Raw genomic sequence first — 20610 nt, forward strand, 5'->3', positions numbered from 1 at the left:
TTGGCATTGCGGATTATGTGATATATTTGTTTGGCAGGCATCAAATGCAGGTGCTTGGAGGCTTCTGGCCAGTTGTTGCAGTAAGTGGCAAGTGTGCACACCACTGGCTGCTGCATTGTCTTGCAAGAATGCACCAAACACAGGTGTTGGGAAGTTTGCACAATTGGTCAATGAGTGAGTGGGATCATCGGAGAAGGGTCTCATACTTTCCATCATCAATCTGGCATAGAGAGTGCACTCCAATGATCACTGGGCAGAGAGATGACATGAGTGTGGGAAGGGTGGGTGTGAGCCTTCTGGTCTCAGTCAGATAGTGTGTGAGTACACTCCAGAGATCACCAGTGGGTGGTAGGGTACAGGGGAGAGAAGGACATAAGCCTCCAGTCACTTGCCTGGCATCATAGTAATGCACTCTATGGGTGGTCTGGTGAGGGTCAAGGGTAGGTATTACTAGTCACTGGAAAGGCGTTCAGTGGGTAACTATGTTCCTCAGACTCTGGCATGACTGGGAAGGCACTCCCTACAAGTGTGGCCAGTCATTAGGACCACACTTACATCAGATGCAAGGGAGGCAGCATGGGGTGGAGATTGTCCTGAGTCCATTTGGTAGGAGATCTCTAGCCAACCCCTCTTTAAGGAGCCTCTACTCAGTGAGTGACATTCCTTCAAATGATCAGGACCACTGTTGGAAAGTAACGAGGCTCCTCTTTCCAGACTCCCTTCCTGCTCTGTGGTAGGACTCTTATCTATTTCATGTACTTTCCATCCGATACAGTTCAGGTCCTGCTCCCCTTGATTTGCTCTAGGCTTGTCTACCCAGTATTCCTGTCTCCTATTAGGGGTTCCATGAACTTGCCTTCCTATGCTCCTCAACTGGAAATGCTGCTCCATTAGCCTACAGATGAGCCAGTGTGCCTGGCAGCTGGCAGTGTGGTTAAAGTTTTAAGTTTCCTTGTTTGTTGTTTTCAGCCAGCTTCGTCTTTCCTTAGATGCTGGATGTTATTCTTCAACCTTGTGTTTGTTGTTCTGGGTTCCCAGAGCATCATCGATATCTGTTTTGCTTTGTTATTGTCCCTTGCTATAGGGGGACATCATGGTGTGAGTGATTACACTGCCACTCTGTGATAGATTTAGTTTTCATTTTTAATGTCTGAAAGCAACCCTAGGAAAGAGCATGTGCACAGTGCAAATCAAGTAGAAAAATTTCAGTCATGGTTTCCTTATTTATTACCAAGTTGCATGTACATTTTGAGTTAATTAGGTGGAAAAATGGGCAAGATATTAAAAAGTGAGAAAATACCTATAAACCCTTCTAGTTAAATCACCTCTTTTCAGCTTTGGGCTTGATAAAGAGTCTGGGTAGCATAGCTGGTTATGAATTGAGTTGCTAACTGCAACGTCAGCAGATCAAACCCACCAGTTGCTCTGCTAGAGAAAGAAGTCTTTCTGCTCCATAAAGAGGTAAGCTTAAAAAAAAAACAAAACAGGCCATAGGGGAAAAGCTACTATATACATACATCCCTCGGATGAGGTCCAGCAACTATGGCAGGGCCAAATCAATCCAGGGATATATACTGCAGTCAACTAATAAGAGGGGGAAAGAAAGAGAGAGAAAAAAAAAGACATGGGTGCGGGTGGGGTATAGGGAGCAGGGCACTAACCCACCCAAGGGGAAGGTATTGTTTATCTCTCCACAGGAGAGGGAGAGAGATACCAAGTTTCAACCCGATGCACCAAGATGTGAATACAACATACTGGCATGTACCAGGGAACCAACAGAGAGGTATGTGCGGCTGGCCCCAATGCCAACTATGTGGTCACCACTCCCCTCAGAAGAAGGCACTTCAGAGGACAACACTGGGGCTACAGCTTGAGAAGAGGGGCACATCAGATTAGAGCACAAGGGAGAAATGAAAAGGATGAGGGAGAGAAGGACATCCTGGCCCACCAAGCCCCAAGGACTATATTCCTGCTTGGAGCAGACAATGCACAGAGAGGATTATAGGGCAGGCCCCACCACAAGACATGATGTACTTCACTAAACCATAGTGCTTCCGGGGGCAATACTGGAAACACAGTGTAGGAAGTGTGCACAATATAACCCCATCATGCTGGGGCGAAACACTAATGGCATGGAACAGAGCAGCAAGGGGAGTAAAGTTATGAAATCCCCAGGGAATACAAAAACTAGACTTTGGAGATAGAGTTTCCATCAGACTTGAATGGAAAACACTCTTAAAGGCTAACAAACAGATCTTGAACTATTTATAGGCCTTTCCATTTTTGCCAGTGGTTTTCTTTTTGTTGTTGTTATTGTTTTGTTGGTCTTGACTTCCTTTGTGGTTTTATATGGCTTTGCCGAGTTTTTGCACTTATTAATGTATCTGCATGTATATTTGGATAAGATAGGTGGGATAAATAATTTGGAGATGAAAAGAATGGGACCAATGGTTCTGGGGGGATATGAGAGAAGGGGAGGTGGGAGAAAGGAAAGGGGGTTTGGGAAATCAACCCAGGGACAAGGGAACAACAAATGAACTAAATTCAATGGTAAGAAGGGTGAAGGATACCTAATGGGGCTTAATCAATGCCAATGTAGCAGCAAGGAATTACTAAACCCAAATGAAGGTCAAACGTGATGGAGGGACAAGAAGAAAGTAAAAGGAAACAGAGGAAAGAACCAGGAGGCAAAGGATATTTATGGAGGTCTAAATACATGCATGTATATATGTAGAACTATGTAGGGAGTAGAACTATGTACTCATAGCTATATGTTAGGAATTAAGGTTGCAGATGGACATTGGGCCTCAACTCATGTACTCCCTCAACACAAGAACACTTTGTTCTAATAATCTGGAATTTTATGATGCTCACCTTCTTGACACAATTGCTGAAGACAAATGGGTGCATAAGTAAATGTGGTGATGAAAGCTGATGGTGCCCGACTATCGAAAGATATAGTGTCTGGAGTTTTAAAGGCTTGAAGATAAAGAAATGGCCATCTAGCTGAGAAGCAACAAAGCCCACATGGAAGAAGCACACTAGCCCGTGTGATCAGGAGGTGTCAATGGGATCGGGTATCAGGCATCTAAGATCCAGAACAAATCATATCCAATGTGAAAGGAGGGGGAGAAGCGGGACATGAATTGGAGACCCAAAAGCCATCTGTAGAAAATTGAACATCCTCCTAAAGAGGAGTCACAGAGAAGAAATGAGCCAGTCAGGGTGCAGTATAGCACCAATGAAACACATAACTTTCCTCTAGTTCTTTGGTGCTTTCTTCCCCCCCACTATCATGACCTCAATTCTACGTTACAAATTGGATTAGACCAGAACATGCACACTGCTACAGATAAGATCCACATAACACTGGGAATCCAGGATAGATAAACCTCTCAGGGCCAACAATGAAAGCAGAGATACCAGGAGGATTAGGGGAGGGTGGGGCAAGAAAGGGGAAACTGATCACAAGGATCAACCTAGAACCCCCTCTCAGTCGGATGAACAATGTAAAAGTGGGTGATGGGTGATGGAGGATGATGTAAGATATGAAAATAATAATCTATAAGCTATCAAGGGTTCTTGAGGGAGGGCATGCGGGAGATGGAGGGGGAAGAAATGGGGAGTTGATATCAGGGGCTCAAGTAGGAAGAGAATGCTTTGAAAATGATGATGGCAGCATAAGTGCAAATGTGCTTGACACACTGGATGAATGTATGGATTGTGATAAGAGATGCAAAAACACCCAATACAAGTATTTAATAATTGGGGAAAAAAGACAGCCTCTAAAACCCCTATATAGCATGTCATGAGTTAAAATCAACTCAATGGAATGCAATGAGTTGAAATTTCTCTCAGGTGTGATAAGAGGTAACCAGAAAACATGCTAAGAAGAACAATCAATCGAATCATTTAGCTGCTATGGATTCATTCCTTTAAAATTATTTGAGGTATGTTTCTGAGTGGGCTCAAACACAGATATCCAGCCTTTTGATTTGTGAGTGTTTCACCACCAGGTTCCCTCATGAAGGCTCTGACAGGGCTTCAGTTGTCAGTGCTCTGGAAAAAGCCGCAGTCCTCTGAGATTCTTCATGCACCATGAGAATAAGATCTGTAGCCATTTTTCTGATAAATTGATCGATTCCAAATAGATAATAAAACATCTCTTATCTTGACAAGAGGGTCAATGGCTTTAGTCCATATTAGGTCACAGTCAAACCATCCGGTTGCCAGGAAGATGGCTGCGGGTCCAGGTGTTTACATTCGAGAGGAATGAGATTCAGGAATGCGGAGCAAAACTTCGACCTTCTGGAGAGATCCTGTTTACTCTATTTGTCATATATCATGTGTCCAATGAAGAAAACATACTCATATACACAAATAGCATGCATAGGAGAATGGTGCTCCGGTGTTTTGTACAGTATTTAAAAAATGTACTTTGCACTTTACAGGAAAAATGCAATCTATACCACAAGATTGAAGTACAGAGAAGAATACCCTTTCAGGACAAGAGAGAATTGTTAACATCAATCTCTTTATAAGCAGAGAACTATCATTTTCTCTTCTTCTTGCACTGTGGGGATGTGCTATTCTTGTAGAAAAATTGACCTGGCTCAGACTGCATTATCTTAGAAGAAAAGGCCAGGATAAAGGGACATCAACACATTTGCTATCAAGGTTTAAAATAAGGACTCAAATTCTGATTCACAATGCCTTCATGTGTGCATTTAGTATAGACTCAATAAAAATGAATATTAAAACTTGATGTTATACAAATATTATTTCTTTTTTTTTACTGGATGAATGAAAGACCTGCCTCCCACCACACGCTTTTCTTTTGTTGTTGTTGTTGTTTTTTATTTTTGTTTTTTAAAAACGTTTTATTAGGGGCTCATACAACTCTTATCACAATCCATACATACATCAATTGTGTAAGGCACATCTGTACATTCATTGCCCTCATCATTTTCAAAGAATTTGCTCTCCATTTAAGCCCTTGGCATCAGGTCCTCTTTTTTTCCCCCTCCCTCCCTGCTCCCACCTCCCTCATGAGCCCTTGATAATTTATAAATTATTATTTTGTCATATCTTGCCCTGTCCGATGTCTCCCTTCATTCCCTTTTCTGTTGTCCACCACCAAGGGAGGAGGTCACATGTAGATCCTTGTAATTGGTTCCCCCTTTCCAATCCACTCTCCTTTTGCCCTCCCAGTATCGCCACTCACACCCCTGGTCCTGAAGGTATCATCTTCCCTGGATTCCCTGTGCCTCCAGCTCCTATCTGTACCAGTGTACCTCCTCTGGTCTAGCCAGACTTGCAAGGTAGAATTTAGATCATGATAGTGGGTGTGGGGGGAGGTGATGAGGAAGTATTTAGGAACTAGAGGAGAGCTGTATTCTTCATGGGTGCTAAATCGCAAGCTGACTGACTCATCTCTTCCCCTAACCCCCTCTGCAAGGGGATGTCCAGTGGCTAACAAATAGTCTTTGGATCTCCACTCTGCACTTCCCCCTTTATTCACTATGGTAAGATTTTTTGTTCTTATGATGCCTTATACCTGATCCTTTCAACACCTCGTGATCGCACAGGCTGATGTGCTTCTTCCATGTGGGCTTTGTTGTTTCTGAGCTAGATGGCAGCTTGTTTACCTTCAAGCCTTTAAGACCCCAGACGCTATACCTTTTGATAGCTGGGCACCATCAGCTTCCTTTGCCACATTTGCTTATGCACCCGTTTGTCCTCAGCAATCATATCATTCAGGTGTGCACCCAATGATATGATTTTTTTTGTTCTTTGATGCCTGATAACTGATCCCTTCGGAACATCATGATCACACAGGCTGGTATGTTCTTCCATGTGGACTTTGCTGCTTCTGAGCTACATGGCTGCTTGTTTATCTTCAAGCCTTTAAGACCCCAGAAATTATATCTTTTGATAGCCAGGCACCATCAGCTTTCTTCATCACATTTGGTTATTCACCCGCTGTGTCTTCAGCGGTTGTGTCGGGAGGTTGAGCATCATAGAATGCCAATTTAATAGAAGAAAGTATTCTTGCATTGAGGGAGTACTTGAGTCCAACCACACCCTTTTCAAAGTAAATTTAGGTTTTATAGTCCCTAACAAAAGAAACTTTTAAAGAACACCTTGAAGTTCTCCATTCCAATTTGGTAGCATTAGTCTTCTGTTAACTGAACTCTTTTCTTTCAATCTCCTTATTAGTCAATTTTGATACAAAGCAAATCTATAAGACAGAGTATAGCTGCCCATAGGGTTTCCAAGGCTGTAGATCTTTATGAAAGCAGACCATTCTCCCACAGAGGGACTGGTGGATTCAAACCTCCATCATTTCTATTACCACCAAAGCTCCCTTACCAGTGATACAATGTAAACTAGACTCAAACCCCAATCCCAAACCAAACTCAAAGCCACTGCTTTCAAGTTGATTCTGAGAGAGATTCTAGATCAGGTTTCAAAGGCTGTCAATCTTTATGGGATCATGACTGGTGGTTTTGAACCGCCAATCTTGTAACTTATAATCCACTGCCTATCTGACAGCAAACTGAATGCTGTGATAAGGGGATACTAATGGTGCACATGCAAGAGTTGCTGAGAAGATTAAATTAAATACTGCACCCCATGTTCGTAAGTGTGGAAGCAGCCCTTGCTGAGATCCCGAGAAACTTCAGTTACACTAGTTCTAGGTTCCTGATCCTCCCATGCTGTATGAGATAATATATGATCACAGTTACAAACTGAAAAGTTTTGAGGTAACTTGTTACGCATCAATAGATAATAAAATGTTACGTGCCACATAGTTATGTTTGGTAAGTGTATGTACAGTACATGGTGGTCAATAGCAGGACCATCAGTGCCTGCAGGAAAGGAATATGGCTACATGGCGGGGAGCTCATAAACACAAAGAACGGAGCGATGTTGCATTTCAAACCCTAAGGTTGTGCTTGCAGCTATGTGAAAGCCTAAGACAATGCCCATAGCATGGCAATAATCCACCCTCTCTAAGTATAATGAGACTTTTAATATGCAGTCCATTGTTTCAAAGGCAAAGAGACTTCCTACTACCTGAAAGTTACAGTCTCAGAAAATCACAGAATCAGTTCTACCCGAACCAATCAGGTTGCTGTGAGTTGGTATCCACTTTCTGGCAGTGAATTCATTAATTTATTATCATAATTCTTTTTTATTTCTCTCAAGTACTTGGTATCATTCATTCACCCCTGAAACATCAAAGCAGAGAGCAAAACAGACACAAGAACAAGGATTTCTCAAATCAAGGGTAGAAAAGTGAGACTTTTCCTCCTGTCTCTGACAAGTTTCATCCATCTCTAGTCACCTCTCAGAGACTTTAACTGACTAAGATATTATTATGTCCAAAATTTACACAGCATAATTTTTATAATGTTAAACACCACAGCATGTTACATACACATGTGGACACATGCCGAAGTTGTACAGAGAGAAGTTGCTTTCCAGTGTAATGACTAAATCAGAAGTTGAAGTTGTTCTTCCTGTGCTAATCAATAATCACTTTTCCCCTCTCTCTTTCCTAGGTAATAAGGACGGTTGCCAGGGAATGGAAGGCAGAGATCAAACTGAACTTTGAAAAGGATACAAATTTTTTTTAGAGATGGCTGACAGCACCAAAGAGCCACCCATCAATCTATGAACTCAGGTGTAAGAGTGGCCAGGATAGATGAGAAAGGCTTGTACACATGTCACTTTATGTCACAGTGAACCCTATCCCCAGGATCAGTCATCAATGGCAACAAGGCTTGCACTTTAATAATGAATAGACTGTTTCTATGCCTTCCAAGGGGTCATAAATAATAACACCTTTTCTACCTATTTACTCATTTTAAAATCCTTTACTCCATCATAGTCACCGCCAACAGTCAAAAGCAATATTCAGCAAATCATAGACTTGACCTGCCTAAAATATTATAGTGCCTGACATATATATATTCATTACATTTTTTTTCTTTAATGAAGGATAATGTGATACAGCATTTTGTCAGGGGAAGCCAGCCCCTAACACATCATTATACGTCCGGTAGGTGCAATTGTACAGCGATAATAAGTAAAGATCATAGTAAGGTTATAGAGAGTATGAGAGATAGAAGTATTGAAATAAATGGAGTCAGACACAATTCATGGTAGCATGCTCACCTCAGCCCCGCTTGATGGTCCACATGGAGGGAGAGAGAGTTTAATGCTAGCCCAGGCTTTTATCTTCTCTGGGGATATGCAAGCCCCCTAATTACAGGTGACGACATATGTCACAGAAAGGGGTTGTGCTGTAGGTAATACAGTATTGAGAGGGGATGGTCTAGGGAAATACAGGGAATAGGAAGAGGAGGGATTGGGGGTATACATGTGACAAGATGGGCGGATCCTAGATTTAGGATGGCAGCCTAACCTTGGTCATCTTTGGTTGGGTTTGACCTCTCTGGGGTTTCCTACAAGGAAACAGACAACTACGATCCTTACCAGAAGGGAGTGGACCCTACTTGCTGTGGGATAAACAGTGGTGACTGCTTGCTCTAGATGGCTGATAACCGTTAGGGAGAATGACCCCTGATCTACTCCTGATGACCTCCAAGTGTATAGTCATTCGCAAGTAGCTAAGTTTGGCATATATTTGGGGGAGACAGGTTGGGAGAAATTCTTCTGTATCCTACAGAGTTTAGGCTGAGTTTCAAGAGTTTCTGAATTGTGATCTTAAGCTATATTTCTTGACTTCTTTGTATACTTCCACACCTAGGTTAATGGATCTCCTTGTACTTAATCATATTGTCCTTTCTGAGAGTATAAGGTTGAAGGTCCTTTCTTTTACCTCTATATGTTTAGATTACACTAAAGACTATCACATTTTTCCTCTGTGTTCCTACAGCATTTTCTTTGAAACTGGCAGACAACATGACTGTATTACAAAAGAAAAAAAGCTACTGGAATTACTGAGTTTAGCAAAAGTTGCATTATAGAGATGTATTTTTAACAAGAAATAATCAGAAGTTAAAGTGAAAGAAATAATATCATGTAAAACAGCCAAGGAAATGCAAACCTTGGTGGGACAAATAAAACATTAAAATGTTTAAGGCCTGTATGCAAAAATACACAAATCATAGCTGTAGTAGTTACATAATCCGGTGTCAATTTGGGACTTAAGAGGATTAAGAGTGAAGGGGTGGAGTCTAGTCTGTCAATTGTCATATCCAATGAGGCCTCTGTGTGGGCATGACCTTTGCCTGAGAATTCTGGGAACTCCTGGTTTTCCCCTTTGGAGGCAGGAGAGACTTTCTCTCTGCTCACTTCCTGTGAGACATCCCTGAAGAGAAGCTGCATGGACTTACCCTGATGCAGCCCTGGGAACTGGAGGAGCCACATGGAGACCCCTGCCAGTGCTGAGATGCTTATAACGCCACTGGATCCAGAAACTTCCAACCCACTGGTCTGTGAACTTCCTGCATTTGGTGTCATTGCATGTGTTTTGTGAGTCTGACGAGGACTTTACAGATTAGTATCAGACATATGGGCTAATATCAGACTTATGGACTTGATCTGGACTTGGCTGGGATGTTTTCTCAATATTCAACTACTCTTGTATATAAACCTCTTTTTTATACACATATGAGTATCTAAGAATTTGTTTCTCTAATCAACCTGGACTAACAGAATAGCTGAGGAAAATTTTTATAAAGACCTTAACATACGCAGACGCATACCATATTTTTGGTACCTCGGTGTTGTGCCCTCTGCCTGTGTGCTTGAACAGACAACCTCAAGACACAAAGGTGAGGCGAGAAAGAAAGGAAATTGGCATAACATACTTCAAAGGACAACATTCTATATCATACTTTGGGGAGGAGCAACTGGAATCTTAAGTGCTTACCAGTGGCCATCTAAGATACAATTATTAGTCTCTCCATATCCTAGGGAAAGGAGACTGGTGATGGAAATTGAAGTCACGTGAAGACAATTAGTCCAACGGATTAATGGTCTCTGTGAACATTGACTTCAGGACCCTGAAACCAGAGCACTAACTCGTATGGTCACCACTACTATAGGCTCTGAAGGAATCATAGAATGCTCTTGAACAAGCAGGAGAAAAATGTGGAGCCCTGCTCACACCATAATTAAAGATCAGGCTTAACGGATGAATAGAAACTAGAAAAATTCCTGAGACTGTGGATCATAGTCACCGTTCAGTCTTGGAAATGACCAAACCTTTATCATTCAATTTTCTGTCATGCAATTGACAGACCTATAAAGGATTTCTGTGGGCAAAACATTAAGCCATGCATAAAAAAAATCAATGGAAAGAATACACTGACCCACTCTATCAAAAATAACTGGTTGACTTTTAACCATTTCAAGAGGTACCATAAGATCAAGACCTGATGCTTCTGAAAGGACTCAAAGCTGCATTGAAGGCAAAACACAAGTCTCCAGGAACTGATGGAATACCAATGCAAACTTTTAGACAAGATGATGAATTACTGGAAGCTCTCATGGGTCGATGTCAAGAAATTTAGGAGACACTTGCCTGCTAACCTATAGGAAGAGATCTTTGCCTGTGCTCATTCTAAGGAAAGGTGACAGAGCAGAATACAGAAAGTATCAAATGGTATCATTTATATCACATGCAAGTAAAATTGTGCTGAAGATAATTCAGTGGCCACTGTAGCAGTACATCAACACAGTTGTTGTTGCTATAGGTGTCATAGAGTCAGTTCTGACCCATAGCAACCTTATGCACAACAGAACAAAACACTGCCCAGTCAGTCCTGCGCCATCCTCTCAGTTGTTCCTGTGTCTGAGCCCTTTGTTGCAGCCATGGTGTCAATCCACCTCCTTCAGGGTCTTCCTCTTTCTCGTGGCCCTTCTCCCCTATCTAATACGATGTCCTTCTCCAGAACTGGTCTCTCCTAACAACACGTCCAAAGCAAATAAGAGGAAATCTTGCCATCCTTGCTTCTAAGAAGCACTCTGGTTAAATTTCTTCAGAGACAGATCCGTTTGTCCTTTTGGCAGTCCATGGTATTTTCAATATTCTCCTCTAGCACCACAATTCAAATACATCTATTCCTTGTCAGTCTTCCTTATTCAGTGTCCCAGCTTTCACCTGCACATGAGGCAATGGAAAATACGCAGAGCTTGGGTCAGGCACACCGTAATGCTTAAAGAGGCATCCTTACTGGTTGATGCTCTAAAGAGATCTTGTGCATCAGATTTACCCAACGCGATGTATATTTTGATCTCTTGACTGCTGCTTCAATCAGCATTGATTGTGGTTCTAAGCATGACAAAATCCTTGATAACTTCAACCTTTTCTCTATCGTGACGTTGCTTACTGGTCCAGTGATGGCAATTTTGTTCTTTTATATATTGAATCGTAATCCATCCTGAAGGCTGCAATTCTTGATCTTCATCAGCAAATGCTTCAAGTCTTCCTCAAATTCAGCATGCAAGACTGTGTCACCTGCATATTTCAGGTTGTTAATAAACCTTCTCCTAATTCTGAAATCACATTATTTTTATATAATTCAGTTTCTCTGATGCTTTGGTCAGCATGCAGATTGAATAAATATGGTGAGAGAGAACAGCCCTGCCATACAACTTCCTCACTTTTAAATCATCTGTTTATACAACTGCCTCTTGATTCACGTACAAGTGTTCTGGAATTCCCATTCTTCCCAAGAGCATCCATAGTTTGCAATGATACGTTCAGTCAAATGCCTTGACATAGTGAATAAAACACAAGTGAACATACTTCTGGTATGCTCTGCTTTCAGCCAAGAGCCATCTCACATCAGCAATGATATTCCTGGTTCCACTTTCTTGTCTGATCTGGCCTGGACCTCTTGTTGGTTGGTATTAAGAAAAAAATTACTGGCATGTGTTATCAGTGCTATTGTTCTATAGTTTGAGCATTTTATTGGGTCACCTTTCTTAGAAATGGGTACAAGTATAGATCTCTTCTAGTTAGTTGGTGAAGTAGCCGTCTTCCAAATTATCTGGCATAGACAAGTGAGTGCCTCCAGTGTTCCATCGGCTTGGTGAAACTTTAAAATTTGTGCTCCATCCATTCCTAGAGCCTTTTGGCAAGTGCCTTCAGTGACACTTGAATCTCTTCCTTCAGCACCACTGGCTCCTGTGCATAAGCTACCTCCTGAAGTGGCGAATGCTGACTGGTTCTTTTTGGTACAAAGACTCTGTGTATTCTTTCCTCTTTCTCCTCCTTCTTCTCAATGCTTCCGGCATCATTCAATATTTGGCTCACAGAATCTTTCAAGACTGCAACTTGAGGCTTGAATTTTTGTTTACTTTCAATTTAAGATATGTGGAGCACAGTCTTCCCTTTTGATTTTCTAATTCTCGTGAACGTGTTTTAATTTTCTTCAACTTTATCCTGAACTTACCTATGAGCCGTTGGTGATGTGCTCCAGTCAGACCCTGGCCTGTTTTAGCTGCTGATACTGAGATTCGCCATCATGTCTTCCCACAGTTGTAGTCAATTTGATTTCTCCAAATTCAATCTGGGAAGTCCATGTGTGTAATTGCCTTTTCTGTGGGTGTAAAAAGGTATTTGCTATGAACAATCCATTGGTTTTGCAAAATTCTATTATGATATCTCCAGCTTCATTTCTGTTACCAAGTCCATATTTCCAACTACTGTTCCGACCTCTTTGTTTCCAGCTTTTGCATTTCAATTACCAAAAATTATCAATGCATCTGTATTACATGTATGATTAATCCCAGAATTAAGTCATTGGTCAAATTCTTCAATTTTTTCATCACTAGCTTTTGTGGTTGGGGCATAAATTTGAATCATAGTTGTGTTGACTAGATCTCCTTGAAGGTGGATAGAACAATCCCATGACAGGCAGTGTTGTACTCCAAAATTGATCATAAAGTGTTCTTTTTGTCAACCAAATTCCATGCAATTTTTCTTGTGTTATTTACAGCATAGTAAATCCGATGATTTTATGATTCAAAATGGCCAATACCAGTTCACTTCCATTCACTAATGGCTAGGATATTGACATTTATGAGTTCCATTTCATTTTGTATTATTTCCAATGTTCCTAGATTTATCCTTTGCACATTCCAAGTTCCTAACATTAGCAGCTTTTCCCAGCTGTTTCTCTTTCTCTTGAGACATTCCCCCACTAGTAAATTAATCTCCTGAAGGCTTATTAATAACTTACAATATGTAAATGACACCATTTTGTTGGCTCAATGCAAGTAGGACTTGAGGAAATTGGTGGTGAAGATCAAGGACTGCATCCTTCACTATGGATTTTAACTCGCAGTAGAGAACACCAATATCCTCACAACTAGACCAATAGTTAATATCATAATAAATGGAGAGAAGATTGAAATTGGTAAAGATTTCTCTCTTATTTTTTGCTTGGATTTTAAATAAATGCCATGGAATAAGCAGTCAAAAAATCCAACAACCTATGTCATGGGGAAAATCTGCTGTACAAGACATTTTTAAAGTATTGAAGAGCAATGATGTAATTTTGTGGACTGATGTGTGCCTGACCCAAGCCATGATATTTTCAATCACCTCAAATGTGTGTGAAAGGAGGATAGTGAATAAGGAGGACTAAAAAATAGTTGATATGCAAGAATTATGGTGTTGGTGAAGAATATTGAAAGTATTATGGACTGCCAGCAGAACAAATAAGTCAGTCTTGGAAGAAGGACAGTTAGAATGCTCCTTAGAAGTAAGGATGTCAAATCTTCATCTCACATATGTTGGACATGTGATCAGAAGAGTCTAGTGGATCATGCTTGGTAAAAAATAAGATAAGCAAAAAATAAGGAGACCATCAAGGAGACGGTTTGACACAGTAGGTGCTCCAGGGATTGTATGGATCGTGTAGCACCGGGCAGTGTTTCATTCTGTTGTGCCCAGGATCACTATGAGTTGGAATAACGATATGGCAGTCAGTACACCCTAGAATAATTAACCATTTGAGATCAAAAGGCCATGTTTACCCAAGGACAAAATCTAGACTTGCATTAGAAAAGGAGAAATTTGGAAATTTCCCCAGCTCTGTCCTTGCCAGGTTACTTTCTTACCTGAAGCCTCCTTCATGAGCCACATACATTGCAAGCATGCACTGGATAGCATCCATGTAGGTAATACTCGACCACATATTCATAGTCCCAATAAGATTATAATGGAGTTCAGAAATCCTGCTTGGAGAATAGAAGATAGTGGGTGAATATGTACACACACACACACACACACACATATGTATATAATGTCTTTTGTATATAAAATATATATCTTTTACTTCCAGGATAAGGAGATCTTTAAGGATATGTAACAAATTAGATTTGGAAAGACCAGGCGAACCCTTTTAAAAAATTCAAAAGCATTTAATTGGGAGCTAATACAGATATCATACCATTCCATAGTTCAATCACATAAAACAGTATTGTACAATTGATACCACACTTAGTCCCATACATCTTGGTAGTCATAATAAATGCATGTCACTGACTTAAATCTGTAGTGTACTTTCAATTGTTATTTTGATGTGAATTCTCCCTAGTTACAAATAAAATGTTTATTGTATGGCAGGGTATGCTTCAACTTACAGGTAGTAACACTTGATCTCATTATCACCCATCTCTTGAATGTTGTAACATTAACTCTGTGTTTAATTTAAAAAATGGATATGACCATCAAGTTCATCATGGTTCCCAATGCAGCAACACCAGTGCTAACCCTACAGGAAGCAGGAAGTCGAGGAAAAGGGTTTGGAAGCACAACGAAAGGCTATTGAGTGACACGAGGATGAAAAGTCGGGAATGCTGTTGCTCAGGGTGGGCATGCTCACCCAGTGTCCCGGGCCGTAGGAAGTGTGGTGGATGCTAAATCATGCAGGTCTGTGCTGCAGCTGGCAGCAGCCTCTCTCGGTACCTTCCACACCATCATCAGCCGCAAAGGGGAGGCCATCACGATCTTTCTTTGTGGATGTATGGTTATGCTGAGCAAAAATTATATAATATGATTTTTAGAGGTTACAGGGAAAATGGATATCTATGTGTGTGCTTTGTATATCCCTTTTAAATTAGAAATTAAATGATCATTCAGTCATGATTATTATAACATTCATCTATTGTTTTATTGGATTTCTGCTTCCAAATTTTGATGTGTACTGAGGGCAGATGTGTTTCTATAATTTGTAATCAGATTGCCTTTATATAACAGGCAGGGAAAATTCCAATATAGACCATAATTTTCAGGGCTTAAATTCTCTTAAAGTCTTAAATGGACTGCTCATAGTCTGTAATCAGTGTGATATGAAAGAGTTTATGGGATTCCATAAAAATCGCACACAAATGGCAATGGCAATATAAAATGAAAAATTTTTACCGAGAAGAGAGTGGAAACAAGCCCATGGGGACTGTGTTGAAGTGCTCAAATGCTAATTAGTAGGAAATGATAAGTAATTAGTATAAAGTGCCGCAGCGAAAACATAGTGGAAATATTAAAACTATTAAATCACAAGAGTATGTTCACAAGATGAGAATGTCAGCAAAGAAGCCAAAGAATCCATAGTGTCTGGAACTACGGGCTAAGGAATGTCAGCTACTTATTCGGGGGAAAATTAAAAAGTAATTGTGTCGGTGCTGCCTGTCCAAGGTGTGGGATGAGGCTCCTGAGAAACCTCCCATGGCTCCAGGTTCTCTATTTATTCAGAACTCCACCTTTCTTTCACGTTGCAGACTATTTGGGTCTCTTGCTGAATCATTTCAGGTCCAACCAGATCCTGATGGACAGGGATGAGTGTCATGGTGCTGTGACTTCATAGAGGGAGAGAAGTGACTCAGCTGGAGGCTCTGGTTCACAAGTAAAGGAAATCTATGCAGAGGTCCTGCTCTGCGAGCAAAGAAAACTGCTGAGCAAGTGGTGTCTCTCCCATCTACCTCTCCCTTCTCAACTACTGACAGTGTAACCAAGATCGAGGAGGCTTAGATGGTAATGGATTCATTCCCGGTGCCCATTTCAAAGAGAAGTCTTTCCTGATGTTTCACTTCTCTGAAAGTACAAAAACAGAACAGTAGGGGTCTGTCCCAAACCAAGCACCTCATGGTAGGACCAACAAATATATACCACCTGTATCCCAGACTAGTGTGTGAGTTAAGAGTGACCCAAACGTGTATGTGTAGACTTGTTTTACATTTATAATAAAATATTTAAATTATTACTATTATTTTAAAAATATTTTATTGGGGGCTCGTACAACTCTTATCACCATTGTGTCAAGCACATTTGTACATTTGTTGCCATCATCATTCTTAAAACATTTGCTTTCGACTTGAGTGCTTGGTATCAGCTCCTTATTTTACCCCTCCCTCCCTGCTTACCCTCCCTCATGAACCCATGATAATTTATAAATTATTATTTTGTCCTAACTTACACTGTCTGATGTCTCCCTTCACCCACTTTTCTGTTGTCCACCCCCAAGGGAGGTGGTTATATGTAGATCCTTGTAGCCGATTCCCCACTTCTACCCAACCTTCCCTCCACCCTCCCGGTATCGCCACTCTCACAACTGTTCCTGAAAGGATCGTCTGTCCTGGATTCCCTGTGTTTCCAGTTCCTATCTGTACCAGTGTACATCCTCTGGTCTAACCGAATTTGTAAGGTAGAACTGAGATCATGAAAGTGGGCTGGGGAGGAAGCATTTAAGAACTAGAGGAAAGTTGTATGTTTCATCCTTGCTACACTGCACCCTGACTGGCTTTTCTCCTCCCCACAACCCTTCTGTAAGGGGATGTCCAGTTGCCAACAGATGGGCTTTGGGTCCCCAATCTGAACTTCCCCACATTCACAATGATAAGATTGTTTGTTCTTTGATACCTGATATCTGATCCCTTTGATACCTCGTGATCACACAGGCTGGTGTGCTTCTTCCATGTGGGCTTTGTTACTTCTGAGCTAGATGGCTACTTGTTTACCTTCAAGTCTTTAAGACCGCAGACACTATCTCTTTTGATAGCCGGGCACCATCAGCTTTCTTTGCCACATTTGCTCCTGCGCACATTTGTCTTCAGTGACCATGGTGGGAATGCCAGTTTAATAGAACAAAGTGTTCTTGCTTTGAGGGAGTACTTGAGTGGAGGCCCAATGTCCATCTGCTACCTGGTATATTTAAATTGAAAGCAAGCAGCTAAACAATATCTCAGAGGTAGATGTTGGTATTTTAGTGCCCTAGGATTTTAGATTGTACTCACATGATATGCATTTTAGAGTGGATAATTGTCATTTCAGAGTTTGGAACACCCCCCCACACACAAAAAAGGAGTTTACAGGAGAAAAAATGCTGTTTATTTCAAGAAATATTGAAAGTTTTACAAATTGTGACTGCTTACTTAAAGATAAGTAATTCAACTATATGTAGTGATTCTGAAATACTTGTTTGAAATATATATTTATGGAAAAAAATCTCTTTCTGGGGACATTAGGCATTCTTGTGAATGAAGGAACACAGCACTATTCATCTGTCACTTTGCCATATGTTGTTGATTGTGTGTTGTGTGGATGCTGGAACCTACTCTACTAGTATTTCAGCAGGGCCACTCATAGGGGAGAGCTTTCATTGGAGCTTCTACACTGCGACAAACTATGAAGAAGGAATAGGCTGTGCACTTCTCAGGGATGAGGTGTTGACAACTTGATGACTAGCAGAGGAATATTGTCTTGTGTACTGCAGGAAGCTGGACCCCTCAGGCTGGAGGCACTCAACGTAGGACTGAGAAGACCTGCCTCCTCAAGGGAGACTCAGCATTAATGGCCTGGATGGAGCAACAATGGAAGCATCAAATAATAACCATAATATGAATGCATGGAATATAAATCTATGAAAATTGGAAGTCATCAAGATAAATTGAATGATTGCAGATCAAGAACCATGCAGTTAGTGAATTGCAATGGACTATTTTGTGAGCTCAAAATTGAACATATTGAACCTGAGAATCATATGGTTTACTATGCTGAGAATAACAAATTCAAGAGGAATTAAGTCATGTTCATTCACATAACGTATATTCAAGGTCTATCTTGTAGGATGATGGCATCTGTGATAGGAAACTGTTTGCCTAAAAAAATTACCAGGTAATAGGACCATTATTTAAACTTATTTTTTTTTCCTCTATGCTGATGGTTTTATTCTTTTTTTTTTTTAAATTTTAACAATTTATTGGGGCTCATACAATTCTTTTCACAGTTCATATATATACATACATCAATTGTATAAAGCACATCTGTACAGTCTTTGCCCTAATCATTTTTTTCTCTTTTCTTCTTTTACATTTTATTGGGGACTCATACAACTCTTACCACAATCCATACATATACATACATCAATTGTATAAAGCACATCCATACATTCCCTGCCCCAATCATTCTCAAGGCATTTGCTCTCCACTTAAGCCCCTTGCATCAGGTCCTCTTTTTTTTCCCCTCCTCCCTCCCCATTCCCCCCTCCCTCATATGCCCTTGGTAATTTTTACCTCGTTGTTTTGTCATATCTTGCCCTATCCGGAGTCTCCCTTCCCCCCTTCTCTGCTGTCCCTCTCCCAGGGAAGGCTTGAAGATAAACAAGCGGCCATCTAGCTCAGAAGCAACAAAGTCCACATGGAAGAACACACCAGCCTGAGTGAGCGAGTGGTCCCAAAGGGATCAGTTACCAGGCATCAAAGAACAAAAAATCATATCATTGACTGCACACCTCCATGATAGGATCGCTGAAGACAAATGGGTGGATAAGCAAATGTGGTGAAGAAAGCTGATGGTGCCCGGCTATCAAAAGAGATAGTGTCTGGGGTCTTAAAGGCTTGAAGGTGAACAAGCGGCCATCTAGCTCAGAAGCAAATAAGCCCACATGGAAGAAGCACACCGGCCAGTGCGATCACGAGGTTCCCAAGGGACCAGGTATAAGGCATCATGCAAAAAAAAAAAGATATAAGTGTGTGTATGTATGTATATATATGTGTATATGTATATATGTATGTATATATATGTATATATATATCATATTAAATGAAGGGGGAAGTGCAGAGTGGAGACCCAAGGCCCAAGTGTCGACCAATGGAGATCCCCTCATAGAGGGGTTTAGGAGAGGAGATGGGTTAATTAGGGTGTGAGGTAGTATCGATGAAGAACACAGCTTTCCCCCGGATCCTGGATGCTTCCTCCCCCCAACTACCATGATCCGAATTCTACCTTGCAGGGCTGGATAGGACAGAGGCTGTACACTGGTGCATATGAGGGTTGGAGGTACAGGGAATCCAGGGTGGATGATACCTTCAGGACCAAGGGTGTGAGGGACGATGCTGGGAGAGTGGAGGGTGAGTGGGTTGGAAAGGGGGAACTGATTACAAGAATCCACATGTGACCTCTTCCCTGGGAGAGGGACAGCAGAGAAGGGGGGAAGGGAGACTCCGGATATTTAAACTTATATACCAATCACTAAACCATGGAATCCATATGTATTGTTAATCATTAGTGATTGGATGCAAAAGTTAGAAAGGAGAGGAAAAATCAGGAGTTGGAAAATATAGGGTTGGTGATGAAAATAACACTAGATAGTACATGACAGAATTTTACAAGATCACTGCCCCATTATTTCAAATAATTTTTGTCAACAACATGAACAATCTCAACAAAGTTAGAAAATGACTCTGACACATTCATTAATTGCTTCTATAGAAGTTCAGATTAAGACTGAAGAAAATTTTTTAAAGTTCAAGAGAACCAAAATATGATGTTGAAAATATTCCATTTGAACAGATTAGACACAGGGAATACTAATGACCAAATGCTAATGATCAAGGAAATCATACACAAAGAAGACAAAAATTCTTTTAAAAGACAGAAAAGACCAAAGTAGATTTTAGGTAGATTCTAAAATTTGCCCTGGAACATAGATAGACTAGCTAAGACAAATGGAAGAAATGTGAAATAAAAGAACTGAGCGGCTAAATTAATGACATTATCAAAAGAATTATGTTCCAGGGAAATGATTGATAATATTCTCTAACATATAATGACAATTATTTCTCTAAGGTGAAACGAAGACATATATAAACCCAGCTGCATGAACGGATTTGGGACTCACACGCAATTCTAGCCCTAACTTCAGAACAATTAGTGCTTACGACATGGTCTTGTTTGATGCTCACCTTCATGAAAAGGTCACTGAAGACACGGGTGCTTTAGTAAAGTGTGGCAAACTAGATGATGTCCAAGTATCAGAAAGTGTAGTATCTGGGGTCTTAAAGGCTTGTCTTCAAACCAGCAACCATGCAAGTGAGGCTAAAATTATAATATGGAATATATGGAGTCTGAGCTATGAAAATGGGAAGTTATCAAAAATAAATGAGATGTGTACCAATAGATATCCTAAGCATGTAGTGACTAGACATGGACTATTTGGTGAGTTCACATGGAAAATACACACCAGCCTTTGTGATCCAAGAATTGTCGAAAATATCCTTCAAATCTGAAGGAAGAAATGGTATTAGAGTTTAAATTGTGAACACCTGGCTTGCAGAAGGCTGTGA

Source organism: Tenrec ecaudatus, chromosome 2 (genome assembly GCF_050624435.1).
Source record: "Tenrec ecaudatus isolate mTenEca1 chromosome 2, mTenEca1.hap1, whole genome shotgun sequence".
NCBI classification, from domain to species: Eukaryota; Metazoa; Chordata; class Mammalia; order Afrosoricida; family Tenrecidae; genus Tenrec; species Tenrec ecaudatus.